Consider the following 13,844-nt stretch of genomic DNA (forward strand, 5'->3'; position numbering starts at 1 on the left):
CTCCCCCGCTGGTTATCGCTGATCGCGCGAGAACGTTCTGGACTGTTTCTCGTCGTCAGCTTCCTGTGGCGCTTCCTGCTGTGAGGATGAGCGACGCGTGGAGCCGGGCGGGAGGACGCAGGATCGCCTGGTGTGACAGGTAAGTAGCGATCCCCGTCCCCTGCGATGTCACTGGTGAGATCTTCCTGTGTGGCAGCTCACTAGCGACCACTTAGCGATGTACCAGCGATCCTGACCGCGTCATATCGCTGGTCGGGATCGCTGGTACATCGCTAAGTGTGACAGTACCTTTATATATACTGGTTGAAAGAGTTAGCTTCATTGCTGCATTGTTGGTGGTGTTTTGTTTGAGAAGGCATTTTATGGATTTATCTAAGACTGTTGCTAGGTTTTGGTTGTATGCAAATCCTCTCCTGCTCCTACTTTGGTTTTTCCAATCCTTCTATCCCTGGTGCTCCTTCTCTTGTTTGCGAGTGCATTTTTTATAATTAGTATTTTTCTTTATCCCTGTTTGTAATACCTTGTTAGACACAAACACATGGGCCATGCACACAGCGAACAAGTCTGTATGGCAGTGTTCACACCACCAAAAGACTGAAACACAGAAAAACACAGTAAAACAAATGTATAAAAATACTCTTTTGTTAAAAACTAACAGTAAACAGCAAGTGCTAGTGAAAAGATGATGACAAAACAGGGTATTTGGTTGATAAGTTTTTTGCAAAAAATGTATACTAAGCCGCCCTACCAAACGTCAAGGTATACCCATCACAGAGCAGTCCCTAACTCATGTATTTAAAAACCTGATCAAGTGTATAGTACCTGTTTGAGCAGGATTCAGGCAGGTACTGTCCGATGTGGACACGCTATGGAAGACGGCTTTTGTGTGCATGGCCCATAAGGGAGGGGTGAAAACCTCACCACTCTTGCAAAAATAAGAAACCAATTAGACACAAACACATGGGCCATGCACACAGCGAACCAACCTGTTTGACCGGTTCACACCACCATAGACTGAAACACAGAAAAACACAGTAAAACAAATGTATAAAAATACTCTGTTGTAAAAAAGTAATAGTAAACAGCAAGTGCTAGTAAAAAGATGATAACAAAACAGGGTATTTAGTTGATAGTTTTTTTGCAAAAAAATGTATACTAAGCCGCCGTTCTACCAAATATCAAGGTATACCCATCTCAGAGCAGTCCCTAACTGATATATTTAAAGACCTGATCATGTGTATAGTACCTGTTTAAGCAGGATTCAGGCAGGTAATGTCCGATGTGGACACGCTATGGAAGACGGCTTTTGTGTGCATGGCCCATAAGGGAGGGGTGGAAACCTCCCACTCTTGCAAAAACAAAAACCCAATTAGACACAAACACATGGGTCATGTGTCACGCCCCTGAGAGACAAGTTGCCACAGAGGTATTGCGCCTCATCCAGAGATGTGGTACTCCACCCTCATGTAAGGAGGGAGCACCACCCAGGACTCCAACACTTGCATGCAACACGCACTAGTTCAGTCAGGGCACCTGGGTGTACCCTTCGGGAGGATGGCCTCATCCCAGGCTGGCTAGGAAAGGGTGTTGGTAGGTGAGTGGGAAAGGTAGATTAGGGGCGGAGCTTAGTGAATGATGTGAGAGTGGGCATCCAATCAGTGACATTTAGTGGGAGGAGTTAGTGCTGAGGTTAAAGGATTGTTCTAGAAAGAGTCAGTCAGTCGGTGGCGGAACAGTGCAGAGGCAGGGCTGACGTAAGAAGATCGAGGATCCGAGAAGCGCGAGGAACATCTGAAAGAAGCTCCTAGACAGAGAGAAGGGGTCCTTGGGCCATGGGAAGTGCGGAAGCCACCCGTGGGGCCCATATCCAGTACTGGAGGGACCAGGTCGCAGTGGGGGAGCCGACCCCAGAGACTAGTGGAGAACTACAAGGCTCAGCTAGCAAGCCAGAGGCAAAGGTGACTGTAAGTGCCTCAGCCACATCCACAACTATTCCTTGAAAAGGTAGCCATAGAGGATCCCGGGGCCTGACCCATGTTGCCCGACAAGGTCCGCGGCTGCTGGCTTAGTGACACTGATTTTGAAGGTGCGAAGTAAAAGAAGTGACAATCAGCGCAGTGAGACAGCCAGAGGAAAGGCAAACATAAAAGGGAGTCCTGGAAAGGTGTTTCCCGATCTGCCTGGGAGTTGGCTGGACCCCTCACCTGAAGAACATGGCACCAAGCGGGCACCTGTACGCACAGGTTAACTGTGAGTAAAAACTTTGAAACTGCACCCAGCCATGTCCCTCATGTCATTTGCGTTTCGCCTGCCCTACACCGCACACACCATCACTGACTCAACCGATAACATCTTGGCTGCCCCGGGACAAAAGCTCTGCCTGCGGAGAGCTGTAACAACTCGGCTGCATCATCATCAGCCGCGGAGGATCTGTTCTGCAGCGCTGGTCACCTCTGATCGGAAACCACAGGAGGCTTCATGACTCCATTTCCCTACCAATTTCCCTATTACCATTATCACCCTTACATTAACTTTCATCATTCATACTGGATACTCAGGGCCTTGGACTGGGTCACTGCCACCGTGACACCTCTGTCATGGTTTGAACAGGGTTCTTGCCCTGCACTCACAGGGTTAAGTGTACGTGGCCTCTTTCTGGATCTGGGAGGGGTATTTATACTCACTCTTTACCAGGGTTCTCTGTTAGCTATACTGTTATTCTGACTGTGTGTCTAACCCCCCTGGTGTACTTGTATATTGCATTGCTTGTTTGCTTCCCATGTATGACCCAGTCTGTTCCCTTACTCTGTACTCCATCTCTCATTTTGATACTATTGTCTTTTCCGGTTCTGACCTCCTGGCTTGGCTATCGTTACTCCGTTACAGTTTGTCCCCATTGTACCGTCTATTGCCCGTTCTGGTTTTCTGATCTATTGCTACGTCCTGACTATCCATTCTGTCTAACCCTTTGGTACTGTCCTGCAATCTCGTGCTTTGACCTCGGCTTGATCTGGTTTCTGTCTCTGTCTATGCCACTTGGTAACATTGTCCAGTAGTTAACTTTCTAGGAGTTTCCCTGCAGCTCCTAGCTCTGTGGAGCTTAGGCCACGCCCCCAGCAGTCACGTGCTTCAGGTCCTGTGAGCCTGGAGCATGCATCATCACCACCGCTGCCCCGCTCCGCAGGTATCTTTGTGCACAGTTTTTGTACTCAGGACACTCACGCTGGCTGAGTGAGCAAGTGCAGTGCGGTGTTCCTGACAACCTCCCCCTTTTAAAGAACCTGACCGGCCTGGTACCGAGTAACCTAAGGCCCCGTGAGGGGCGCTCCACATGCACACAGCGAACAAGTCTGTATGACAGTGTTCACACCACCAAAAAACTGAAACACAGTAAAACAAACGTATAAAAATACTCTGATAGTCTGGTTGGTGTACAGCCATACACTACTACTCCCCTCTTCCCTGGGTGGTGGGAGGGAAAAGACTGACAGTAGAATTCAGGAGCTCAGCAAGATTCATGGCATCAATGTCTTCGTCATTAGAAGTAATCCAGGGAACAGGGATAGCTAAGGCGCCCCTAGCGTTAGTTATAGGGAAGGAACCCCTGGCCACAGGATTCATGACAACAGAGTCAAAACAGTTGCTACATAAACAGTAGATTTTGATTGTAGGTATCTGCCACCACATGTCTTGCAGAATTAGATTTGCTACTCTGTGAGTTCAATTCTACTAAATTTAGATATACTTTACTGAGTCTTTATATTTTTATTACAGTGAAAAGGTTTGTGGACATACCTGTGACTTCTGATGCCATTCTGTCAGGGGCATACATAGAAATCATGGGGCACTGTAGCAAAAGTTCTAGTTAGGCCTCCCCCCTCCAAAAAAAATAATAGTAATCGGCGGGGCCAAAGAAGAGCATATTTCACAAATTTGCAGCACTTTCAAAGTAATTTTTCTCCCACTGAAGCCCTAGATTTCCCTTTCACTGTATCCATAAAGTATGGTGCCAATAAAAATGTGCCCCACAAACACTGTATAATGCACTCATAAAGTATTATGCCAACAAAAGTGCCTCACAAACACTGTATGATACCCCATAGTGAGTTCCTACACAGCACACACACACACAGTATGATGACCCTAATGTCCCCCACATAGCCCTTCAAATATTATAAAGGCCCTCACATAGCCCTCCAAATATTATAATTGGTCCCACATTTCCTTCCATTTAGTATAATGCACTCCCCATAGCCCTCTATATACTATAATAAGCCTCAACAAGCCCTCCATATAGTATAATGCACCTTATAGTCCTCCATAAAGTATAATGCACCTTATCAGTTCTCACTGATTAAAAAAAAAAAGTACAATACTCACCTCTCCTCCTTGTTCCCTGGCTGCTCTGGTCTCTGTAACTAGCGTTCCGAAGCATTGTCTTTACTACCCAGCACAACGGAAGTGATGAAGTGATTTCATCATGCCTGCTGCACTGAGAAGTCAGATGTGAGATGGCAAGGTATTATGATTGAGTAGGGAGCAGATAGCTCCCTCTTTCGCCTTTGCTTTCAGTTGTGCCTGCATCCAGGATGCCGATACAGTTTAACATGCAATGCTGGGGTCGGGGTGGGGATGGTGCTAGCACTGGCACCAGGCCCCCCTGGCTAATGTGCCCCATAGCAGCCATGTGGCCTGCCACCATTGGTGGTAGGCCACTGCATTCTGTGTAGTGTGCAATGAGGAAAATTGACTGAAAAGCAAAAAGTGACTACTCCACGTGGTAAACTTAGTGTTAAAATAATCTGTCAACTTGTTTCTGCTATTCAGTCTGTAGACAGCATAATGTAGGGGCATAAACTCTGATTCCAGCGATATGGCACTTACTAGGCTGTTTGTTGCAGTCTCAATAGAATCAGTGTTTTATTAGGAGGAGATTTAGGCCGGGGTCACACTGGCGAGGAATACGGACGAGTGAGAGGCGCTAAAAGCACGCATTACACACGGACAAATGATTCTCTATGGGTTTGCTCCCAATATTTCTCGTCCGTATTCTACGGTCCGTGCCAATCGCAGCATGCTGCGATTGTCAGCGTACTACGCCCGTAATACGCCAATGCAAGTCTATGGGTGCGCAAAAAATACGGATTACACATGGACCACACGTGTGACTTGCGAGAAATACGCAGGTCTTTTGGCTGGTGACAGGAAATGGGCCAATCCATCATCAGGAACTCTAGACATGCAAATGAGCTCAAAAAGCGCCCCAGACATCCAGGAAGTCAGCCTCCACGGAGTACAGCAGCATCATGGCGCCATATTTCCTTAATGTGGAGATGCTTGTAGTATTAGTGCAGGAGCGGCCAGAACTTTCGGACCAAAGGGATGCCAATTATGCCAACCGGGCAAGAAAGGAGGCGTCATGGAGGCGCATATGTCGCCAGATGTTCCATGACTTTGGTGATCGGCCACGTGAGGAGCAGCAGAAACTGAGTAAGTACAAGGCCCAAAAATGATTTAAATTACCTCACAAACAAAAATGATTACAGATTCTGCCCCCCTCCCCTTCCTGTCCTTCTCCTTTTTGCCTCATGAGGCGGATAGATTTCGATGTGACACATAGTTTCACACTGTCATAATTTTGCCCAGGCCACAAGCTCCTCTTCCTCTTAGCCAACCAAGTTATTAAGTGTAGTTACTTGATACATAAACTATTCTGACCCTGTGTATCTGGCCTGGATGGGCCAATTAGATATGTCAGCCTGGCTAGAAAGCACACCCCAGAAGGCCACATGCCTAGACTACTGGTAGCAAATGTGACCGATCAAATATGTGAAATTGATAATATTTCCTGTCACATTGCAGTGGAAGATGTGATGAAACGCTGGCGAAGCATCAGGGGCCAATTCCGCCGGGAACGTCAGCAGCGGTCCAGGAGTGGGGATGCGGGCTACGTGAAACGCAAATATGTGTATTATGACCGCCTCTCCTTCCTCGCCCCAATTCTGGATCTGAGACCGTAAGTACATACCTCACACCACATTACACCGATACTTTACAGGGCCAAAAATATTGATGTATTTTTGCCTCTGTTCTATTTCATAACAGAACTCAATCCAACCTTACGGATCGAGGAAAGGGCTTAGAGACAGAGCCCGTAATTGATCCTGTAGGGGATGAGGTGGCTGGCCCATCTTCTCCTCCTACAAGAAGCATGGGTGAAGATGAGTCATCACAGGAGAACCCATTGGCTGCCCAACAAACCACACCACCAGGACCGTCTGCTGCTGCCCAATCACCCATCCTGGAGGAGCAGGGCAACTTGAGCAGCAGCCCAACTGCCTAGATCCAGGGCTCCCCACAGGCTGCTGTTACATCCCGGCGAGGCCGAATAAGTCGCCAGGTCGCTGTTCAAGATAGCAGGACCAATGTGGACACAGGGGTCCAAAATTATTTATCACGAGTCACTACAGATGATGGGGAGGAGGCCTACTCACGTAGCCTGGCCCTTTATCTCTGTGCCCTCTCCCGTGAGGTCAGGCTCCGTATTTGGGGATGTTTTCAGATCCTGCTTGATGCAAGCACCCCCCCAATACCCCATATGAGCTTTTCGAATATCTGGAGAGGTGGCAGCTTTCCCCCAGAAATCTAATGCGCATGAGACCACCCACACAGATGCTTGCTCAAGCAGGGTCTGAACATCCTCAAATACGTGGGCCTACACCTCACCCCCTTCCTCTCCCTACCCAACCTTCCCAACAACAGCAACAGTTTTCTTGCTCTAGCCAACCCCACCAATATGGCCACTTATTCATACCCAGTGTTGGAGGCTGGTCCCAACCTTGTTGGGGACGACATGGCTATATTGGTGGGTATGAGACACGGGCCTACCCACCCCAACAAGATACCCCTCAGCAGAATTACTATGGCCACTACCCCCAACAAGCACAGGAGGAAGGTCAGTACCAACACCATGGGCAACAGTATGCACCCACACAGGGCGATGTTGCTCAAAGTAGTCAGCAGCAACCACAGGCTGCTCCTCCGCATTCTCCTTCCCCAACATTCCACAATTTATAAGTGGCTAAAAACATGGAAATTGTAAACCCATACTGTACATGAGTGTTCTTAAGCGGTCTGATGGGAGGAGATGTCCAGTGTGTTTGAAGTGGTGCTCAAAATCCCAATCCAAAGTCAAAAAGAGGTTTTCTCCATCATCAAAATGAGCTAAAACAGATAATACAAACATTTCTTATGACGGTTTTCAAATCATATGATTAAGACACCATGACAGGCAAGGCTACCTTATGCGTTTCTGAGACATATTACATGTCTGTAAAAAAGACAATATTTCACGGCGCTATACTGGCAAAGTCAAAGGATCAAAATAGACTACTCACTTGATAATGCTTAGAAATGACGTGCTGTCCATATTCACTTAGTAAAATTTAGGCCAGCTAACTATATTCCAAAATCAAGGCAAACAGCCTCAAGAACATCACGCTCTCTCTATGTATTATCAAGTCAGTCTTCTAATTTTATCCTTTGACTTTCCCAGTATAGTGCGGTGAAATATTGTGTTTATTACAGACATGTAATATGTGTCAGAAACGCGTAAGGTAGCCTTGCCTGTCATGGTGGCTTATTAATATGAATTCAAAACCTTCAGAATAAATGTTAGTATTATCTTTTGTAGCTCATTTTGATGATGAATAACTCCTATTTTTTACTTTGGATTACAAATGTGTAAAGTTGCAGTGTTGTTATTGCACTATGTATGTTGTTGGAAATGTTTGTAATTTTGTTTTAACAACAGTGTTGAAATATGCCAAAAGGCCAATTTGGGCCATTGCCCAAGTTTTTCATAGGGCAAGAATATGTTTGCCTTACAAACTAAAAAAAACACCAAAAAAAGGCAAAAGTAAAAATTTGGCAACTACACTTTACGTCTCTGTCTTAATTGTCCAAACCCCTATCAAAATACGCTTACCAAATCAATTCAACTGTCATAGATTCAGAAGGGGTACAAATATATATATTTTGACACACATCAAACCAACATTGCCAACATTGATACAGCATGTTCTTGCCAAGAAGGTTCCCCCTGAGGTGCCATAAAATAATTTGTGAAAATATCATGCACTTTGAGGCCAGAGATCGGTCTATGTTGATGGTTGATAGGTGGTCTCACCCTACGCACATTGTCCTGCCTACGCACAACACCAGCAGAGGAGGAACAATCATGTATCCTGGTGAAGTTATGAAGAACCACGCAGGCTTTCACTACTTCATTAACATTTTGTTCACTCAGCTGAATGACAGACTGGAGTACCCGCCATTTGGCACAAAGAATGCCAAAGGAACACTCCACCAGTCGCCGAGCACGTGATAGGCACAAGTTAAATATCCTGCGCCTGTGGTGAAGGTTGCGCCGGGGATATGGCCTCATGACATTGCATGTTAACTGAAAGGCCTCATCTGCCACAAGGGCATAAGGGACACATTCTTGAGTGGAGCCTGGTAGCTGGCGCGGTGGTGGTAGATCCAACTGGTTGGTGCGTAGCCGCCGAGCCATAATGGAAGTATTGAAGACTCTAGAGTCTCCCGTCCTTCCATAGGCCCCAATGTCAACAATTATAAACTTGTATTGAGGGTTGGCCACAGCCAACAATGCAACAGAAAAGTATCGTTTATAATTGAAGAATTGGGAGCCAGAGTTCGACGGCTTACGCACCCGGATATGTTTGCCAGCAAGGGCCCCAATACAATTTGGAAACTGGCATTCTTCCTCAAAGTCCCTTGATATCCTCAACCAGTCTTCCATCCTGGCCTCGGGCATGACGACTTGATATAGTCTTGTCCATATTTCACTACATGTTGACCTGACTATGCCAGATATGGTGGATCTTCCAATCAGAAACGCATGGTGGAGGGCAGCATAAGACAGGCCAGTGGCCAGGAAGCTGAAGAACAACAGAAAAGGATGATTGTCGAATGCACACATTTACAAAACAAACAGGTCCATACATACCAAACTTGGTAAGATTTCCGTGCAAATAACACACACATCTTGCTTTGCACGATGAGTAAGTGATATTCAGTACATATTCCACATAACATTCAGGTCTGTAAGTTGAAACATATGTGGACTAAGATGAGGGCCTAAAACTTACTACAAGAAGGCAAAAATTCAAACTTTGCCCAACACATTATGAACATAGAGAATATGGTTGTGTAGTACATACCGTATTGTGAGTAGAAGTCGCTCCTCTGCAGATATAGCTTTGTGCATCCTTGTGTCCTGAAAGGTTATCCCAGGGCGCACTGTCTCCAAGAGTCGATCAAATGTTGCAAAGCTCATGCGACAGTATTGGTAGAATTTGACAGGATGCTCCCGCAGAGAAGAATAGAGGCGGTGAAAGTTAACTCTTGTGAGTCGTTGCCTCAAAAATGGATGTACCCACATGTGTCTCCTCCGCAGATCCACTATCACTGGGTATGGTTGGCCAAAGTGGCGTGACAAAAGCCAGTTGAAGAGAACCTGCTCAGTTGTGTTGAAAGTCAGACTGTTTGCCATGTGGCACATACAACACCAACACACCTAGTGAAGGCAAGGTGACAAATGGACAGAATGGAGGCTGCCACCTGTTCCTGAGCCAATAAATAGAGTGCAGGCTCATGATTTAAATAGTTAGCAGGCCTCCAAACTGTTAAATGTTCATTTTGCAAGGCTGCGAGAAAATCTCGCCATACGGATTCAATACGGATGCCGTACGGATTACATACGGATGCTGACATGCACAAAATACATGACCTCACCTTGCTTACGGATGACATACGGAGCACTATTTAGGGGTCATTCATCCGTATTACACCTGTAAACTACTGACCGTATTTTGCATCAGTTAGTGTGACCCTGGCGTAACACTAGAGGACCACATGTTTCCATCCATGTGTTCCTCCTGCTTTGTGTAACCCCCTGCAGCCACAACTGATTAGCAGCTTTCTGCTGATGTGTCTTGTTAAGTAGCAGTCAAGTTTCGGTCTTTCTTGGCCATATGTCTGAGCACTGAACATCCTGAACATTTGGGCTCTCCATGAAGGTTGCAGCTCTGGAATATTATAGCACTACAGGTTAATGGGTTATTTCACATTTGATTCTTGCCAAAATTAGGACCTTAATGTGCTTCTTTTTTTCTCTTTTTTTTTTGCGACCCAACTATTTGCAACAAACTTTTGATGGTTCTGTGATCACAGCTTAATATCTTTGCAACTTCAAGAGTGTTGCATCCATTTGTAAGACTTTTAACATTTTTTTTCTTTTCAGAGTATGGTAAATCTTTTTCGCCCATTTTGCTTAAAGAAAAGAGACTGATTAATAAGTCTGCACACCTAGATAATCGGTTAGGAAATAATTAGGCTACATCCTCCCTCATTACATAAATACATATTACCTGATATTCTTCATCCAATAAGTATTCAAGTTTATATAGCTTGGAGTTAGAAAATATGAAAAAAATGATGATATGGTTAAAATACTCACTTGTATAGTAACTCTGCACTCAGTGTACAGATAAAGAGAAGCTGTTTTGGTTATGTATTCTAAGAACATCATGAGGTAGGGACTGAGACACTGATTTCAGTGATGTGTCACTTATTAGACTGTGTGCCGTAGTTTGAATACTACCAGTGTTTTATCAGCAGGTGATTATCACTGCTGGACTAGCTGCCCATGTGCCTCTTGGTCCAACCATATGCCCAACACTGATCAGCAGTTTCTGTCAATATAGTACATAGTGCTAGAAAGCTGCTAGTCAGGAGTATGAGCTGGATCAGTTTCTGAACACTGCTACATTTACAGCAGAGAATACTCTGAATGTATCACAACTGCTGCACCCAGTAATCTCCGTGATACATTGTTAGATTCAGAGTTTCTTTCCCTACTTAATGCTGCTCTCAGAAGAGGTAGAGAAACCTGGTTGACAGATTTCGTTTAAAGTCTGAGATACTGAAATAACAATGAAAAAAGTAAACATGTCATATAGAGAAACTCCATATTTCAAATAGTAGCTATCTTATTCCAGAATCAGAATACAAAATGATTAACACTATTTTGAGATATGTTATCCTGCAATTTTCTAAGTGGCCACTAAGGTTGTTTTGAACACATACCTGTTTCTTCAGGAAGACTTTTCAGTGAAGCTCCTTATTAGCAGAAGTAGGATTATAATTACACGTAACAACTTTATGTCACAGGTGACCCTGTTTCCCTCTCCTTTATAACTACCTCTACCCACTTCTATTAGATACTTCAACACCAGTGATACCAGATGGCAATGTGTTGTTTCCTGAAACAGCAGATCATAGTAGTCTAAAAATGCCCCATTGGCGAATGTGAAAATTGCCAGATTTCTATTTTTATTTTTAATGTAGATAGCAATATGGGAAAATTTACCCCATTTAAAAAAAGATATGTTTATCACAAAAGCCTGACTTAAATTCAGGGTCATTTTTTATGATAGTTTTTGTAAAAAGCTGGCCAATTACATAATTCAAGTCCGGATTGATCTCAGTAACATCACAACTCAAATCACACCTCTTTTTCACCTTTAAAATTAAAGTAGAAAAATAATTTAAAAAATACGTATATTTAGTATGATTTTTTTCCATTAAAGTCCATTGTATCAAAATATAAAATTAATTGACCAAGTACGTTTAACAATATAAAGAACAGAAAATGTAAAAATCGGAATTATCCTTTTTGGATTGTCCCACCTCTCTAAAAAAAATGCAATAAAAAGTGACCAAAATGTTGTTGCAGAAATGTATGTTTGTTGCAGAATGTTGTAGAGAAACTAAACCTCAGGCGATGGCATTGAGATCAAAACAAAAATTATGAGTCTAAGAAAACTGCAACAAAGATAAAAAAAAGATTAATAAACTTCCTATTTTTTACATAATTAAAAAAACTATTTGTTTGATATTTCTTTAATCAAACTGACCTAGAAAATCATGTTGCCAAGTCATTTTGTACCAAACAATGAGCACAAAAACATTTTTTTTAATATTTTCCAAGTATGGTAATATAACTACCGTATATACTCGAATATAAGTCGAGATTTTCAGCCCAAAAAATTGGGCTGAAAGTCCCCCTCTCGTCTTATATTCGAGTCATATACAAAGGGGGTCAGAGGGGGAGGGGGGGCGGGGGTGTCAGGTCATACTTACCCGCACTGACGCTGTCTCTTGAGCCCCCAGCTTCTCCCCGTGCGCTCTCTTCCTGCCTTCAGCGGTCACGTGGTGCCGCTCATTAAAACTCATGAATATGCGCATTTTAATGAGCGGTATCACAAGACCGCTGAATGCAGGAAGAGAGAGCGCGGAGAAGCTGGGGACTCAAGCGACAGCGTCAGGACGGGTAAGTATAGCGATACCTGTCCTGCGTCCATGGCTGCTGGCTGCTGTCTGTCATCGGTCAGTGACTTCAGACAACAGAGGGCGCGGTGACGTGGTTAGTGCGCACCGCGCCCCCTGCAGTCTGAACGTCACTGACTGATGACGTGCAAATAGCGGTGAGCAGCCATGGACGCAGGACAGGTATGAATCTGACACCCAGCGACGGAGAGGTGAGTATGTCATTTTTTTTATTTTTACATGCAGCAGCAGCATGGGGGCAGCATATGAGGGAACAATCTATGGAGCTATTTATGGGGGCAGCATATGAGGGAACAATCTATGGAGCTATTTATGGGGGCAGCATATGGGGGAACAATCTATGGAGCTATATATGAGGGAACAATCTATGGAGCTATTTATGGGGGCAGCATATGAGGGAACAATCTATGGAGCTATTTATGGGGGCAGCATATGGGGGAACAATCTATGGAGCTATTTATGGGGGCAGCATATGGGGGAACAATCTATGGAGCTATTTATGGGGGCAGCATATGAGAGAACAATCTATGGAGCTATTTATGGGGGCAGCATATGGGGGAACAATCTATGGAGCTATTTATGGGGGCAGCATATGGGGGAACAATCTATGGAGCTATTTATGGGGCAGCATATAAGGGAACAATCTATGGAGCTATTTGTGGGGGCAGCATATGAGGGAACAATCTATGGAGCTATTTATGGGGGCAGCATATGGGGGAACAATCTATGGAGCTATTTATGGGGGCAGCATATGAGGGAACAATCTATGGAGCTATTTATGGGGGCAGCATATGAGGGAACAATCTATGGAGCTATTTATGGGGGCAGCATATAAGGGAACAATCTATGGAGCTATTTATGGGGCAGCATATGAGGGAACAATCTATGGAGCTTCTTCTGAGGACACCATATGGGGGAATAATCTATGGAGCATTTCCCACCCTAGACTTATACTCGAGTCAATAAGTTCTCCCAGTTTTTTGTGGCAAAATTAGGGGGGTCGACTTATACTCGGATCGACTTATACTCGAGTATATACGGTATTTATTTTACTCATTTATATAGCACCATTAATTCCACAACGCTTTACAGACATTATCATCGCTGTCCCCCATGGGGCTCACAATCTAAATTTCCTATCAATATGTCTTTGGAATGTGGGAGGAAACCGGAGCACTCAGAAGAAACCCACAGAAACACGTGTGGAACATACAAACTCCTTACAGATGTTGTCCTTCGCGGGATTTGAACCCAGGACCCCAGGGATACAGTGCTAACCACTGAGCCAACGCATTGCCCGGAGGTGTCATTGAAAACTATAACTCATCCCATAAAAACTAAGCTCCCAAGGAGCTATGTTGATGAAAATCTAAAAACAACAAATGCACAAAAATGAAAAATAAACATCACAA

Source organism: Dendrobates tinctorius, unplaced genomic scaffold (assembly GCF_039654945.1).
Source record: "Dendrobates tinctorius isolate UK_male_01 unplaced genomic scaffold, ASM3965494v1 ptg000111l, whole genome shotgun sequence".
NCBI lineage: Eukaryota > Metazoa > Chordata > Amphibia > Anura > Dendrobatidae > Dendrobates > Dendrobates tinctorius.